Here is a 3,994-nt window from a genome sequence, read left to right on the forward strand (position 1 = left end):
AGGTCATAGCAGTGACCGGATACTTGGTACGGAGAGAAAAGTCTAAGTGGGTCAAAGGGATTGACCGGACACTTAGCGGGGAGTCCTAGCAGGTCAAGGGAGTGACTGGATGCTAGGCGCAATGTACCAACAGGTCAAGATTGATCGGATGTTGGTTTGGACTTGGTTTGGGGGAAAACCATGAGCTGGATCGATCTGGTGATCGATCCAGTGTGATACCGCGAATATTCTGATCGGTCTGGTGACCGATCAGTAACACATCAGTAGCATACTGTGTGATAACTGATCGGTCTGGTGACCGATCAGGAGTCGATCAGAAGCCGAACAGGAGCGAGGCGCAAGAGGGGCTGATCGGTCAGGGGACCGATCAGCACAAAGCCTGATCGGTCCCCAGACCGATCAGGAAGTTCCCTGATCGGTCTGTGGACCGATCAGGAGGTTCCCTGATCGGTCCATGGACCGATCAGAGACGGAACAGAGGGAAGGCTAGGGAATAGGATCGGTCTGTGGACCGATCCACATGGAGCCTGATCGGTCCACAGACCGATCCAGGCACTAGCCGTTGCGACGCAACGGCTAGATTTCTTCTGTGTTTCTTCGTTTTCTTCGCAGGTATAAAAGAAGCTACAGGGCTTCGTTGCTGCTACTACTTCCTCCTTAGAACTTCTGTTCTTGTGCTCTAGAGCTTCTGCTCTTACCTGCTATCAGAGCTTTGCTGAGCTCCTCGCAGCTGAAGCTTCGCGTGAGCTTCTCGACTGGATTCTCGTCAGCTGCTGCTGGTGTGAAGCTGCTGCTTCATCACTCCAGTCAACAAGAAAGGCAAGCAAGTGTTTCATATTGGTTTTTGCTTTCTTGTATCTGTTGTACTCCTATCTTGCTTGTGCAAGAAACATTGTGGCGAGGTTTCTCCACCCAGAAGGAGTATATTGTATTAGCCGGTTCTCCGGGGACTCATCCACCGACGGATTGGTAGGCTTCGTCCACCTTACGGACACGCCGAGGAGTAGGAGTTCATCTCCGAACCTCGTTACATCGGTTTGTTTTTCTTCTCCTTAGTTTCTTCCTTGTATTTCCGCTGCGACTAACCCTAACTGTAGGAAGAACGCGAGAATTTGGGGCGGCTATTCACACCCCCCCTCTCTAGCCGAGTACGAACGATCCCAACAATGAGGGCGTAAGTTACAACCTACATTCGCCCTCTAAGAAGGCAGACTCCCTCTTAAATAATGAAGGCATAACTTAAACCTTACATTTCTCCCCCTATTGGCACACATCAACAAATTCACTTGTTGAAAAACTCTCCCCTTTGAGACTCTCCCCCTGAAGAGTTGCTCATCGTTGTTCACAACTTCACTCGTTGTGATCAGCACAATAATGAAGGTCCCATACCCTTCATTATCATCAACCCTACATTCCCCCCCAACATAGACAAATGCCCAACCTTGAGCATGTTCTTAAAAGAAGGTTAACTACCTTCCAAGGTTCATGAAAAATAGTTTTCATGTCTTTACAGAGTACCTCCCCCTAAAGACATGGTCGTACCTTCTGTCATTGCACCAACAATGACTTGGAATCCCTAAACCTTTAGGAAACCCAAATTTAGAAGTTTTGAGGTTCAAAAGTTCAAAATTTGAATCAACCTCAACGTAAACTTCTACTTAGTCTCCCTTAACCAATCCATCTTTGTTTTCAACATGAAAATACCCTTTTTATGTATACAAATGTATTTTAAGGGGTTTGGAATGGTTACCTAGACTAAAATAGGTTCAAAATGCTGAAAATAAGCTTTCCCAGCTAAAGTCAGCATCTTCGATCGATTGGAGTTGGGTTCAATCGATTGAACCAGCTTGAATCGATCCACTAATAGATTCAGAAGGGCTGGATCAATCGGTGGATCGATCCAGACGGCTTCTATTCGCGAGAAGCCTGCCCTCAATCGATCGCCCGATCGATTGAGACCCTTCAATCGATCGGGTGATCGATTGAATGCCTGATAGTTCTGAAATTCACTTTCAGTGAATTTCAGAAACCCCTAGAAAAATCTACAAAATTTCAAAAATCTTGAAAATTTGTGTAGACATTATTTAGGGTATACTTTATCATGGAAAAATAATTTTCTATGAAAATACATCATATTTTCAAAGATTGATACAAACTTGAAAACTTGTAAAAGCTTTAATGTTTTCTTCAAGTTTGTGTCCAACTATTCAATGGTGATTACTATCAAAAGATAGCCTTCACAAAGGTTTTCTAAAAGCATTTTAAAATGATTTTCAAAACCAATATCCCACCATATTCCTTGGGCTTAATGCACATGACTTATACATTTGCTTTCCCAATGATGGGAAAACACATAACTATGTGTTTTGATGAACTTAAAACTTAAGGAAATGCACTAAATCAGCATGTTGAGTTTTGTTCATCATCCTAACATCTCACTTGTATCTACTATGCACAAAACACATACAAGTTATCTTATAGGTCTTTGTGAGATGTAAAATTTAGTTTTGTCCTAGTCTAGGGATCATGCATATCTATCTAGGCATTTTGTGGATATTGAACATCCACCTAGGATGTCACTTGTTGATACTTGTTGATAAATGCCATTTGTCCTTAATTTTAAGGAAATAAATATAATGCATGATAATGTTATGGCATACATCAAAAAGAAATAATTTTCAAAAGAAAATTTCCTATAACTACATGATGTACGTATGTCATGACATGATATTTTTGTGTTTTTCATCATAAGGTATGAATGCAAAAATAATCATGATGCCATGGCATGTAATCGGCAAACAAAGCATGGTAAATTATCATGAATAAAATACCTAGATTACCTATCTAAGTATCCTTAACCCTTAGCTAAGTTAAAAATTAAACCTAGATTGCCCTCTAAACGCTCCTAGAAAATGTCAAAACCTAAATTGGCATTTCTAGTTCTCTTGATTAACTTATGCTAATTTAAATTAAGCTTATTCCTCAAATGTTGGCATATTTCGTTCTTCCACAAGAGTAACACTAAGAAAATACAAAAATCCCAACTTGGTATTTCCTTATGTTTTCCCAATATGTGTTATTTTAAAATTAGAATGCATATCTCCGGAATTAGGCACATTTTACTCTTCCAAAGAGTAAATGATAAATCCATTTCATTTCCAAAGGTTAATAATAACCTTGAAAGTGCTCATTGAGTGTCAAGTTCTTCAAAGTTGGGTTAACTACCCTTCTTCTTAGAGTTGACACTCTCTAACCCATCTATGGGGTAGAGAAAATGCTCCTAGGAACCCAAAACCTATTGGTGCTCCTTGGATGCTCTAAGTATTCACTAGGGATAACTTCCCTAGATACCTTCCTAGTGACCTCGTTTGGCTTCTTAGAAGCCTTGGTCACATTTTCTAGGTCAACCCTAGGGATTTCTTCCCTTGTGACCTTTTTAGTGACTTTGTTAGACTTCTTAGAAGGCTTAGTCACTTTCGTTGCAAAAATACTCCTAGGGATAACTTCCCTTGTACTTTTGACTTGACCCTTAGACCTAGGGTTGGTTCCATAACTATATGGAACCCTATGGTAAGAAATTTCATCCTTCTTAGCCTTAGGTTTGTATCCCAAACCTCTATAGCCATTGGATGGCTTTTGTTGTTCTAAACCTAGGTTTTTACCCTTAGACTCTTGTGTTCCATTTGTGATTTTTCTAAGGGTCTTCTCTAATTTATCAAGTCTTGACCTCAAGACTTGATTTTCCTTCCATAATTCCTCAACCTTAGATTTTTCACTAAAATATTGATTTTTCTTTTTCTTAGGCAAATACCTAGAATCCTTAGGGTTCTTGCCTAAATTCCTATTTACCTTTCTAAACCTAGGTTGAGAGGTTTTAGCATGATAAGCTACATGATTTTCCTTAACTTTATCATGCCTCCTATTTTCATGGTAAATAGCATTGAAATGATATAAGTTAGAACTAGCATGTTTTTTACCATAGTTCAAAGGGGTA

The sequence above is a fragment of the Zingiber officinale genome, chromosome 3A, assembly GCF_018446385.1.
Source record: "Zingiber officinale cultivar Zhangliang chromosome 3A, Zo_v1.1, whole genome shotgun sequence".
NCBI lineage: Eukaryota > Viridiplantae > Streptophyta > Magnoliopsida > Zingiberales > Zingiberaceae > Zingiber > Zingiber officinale.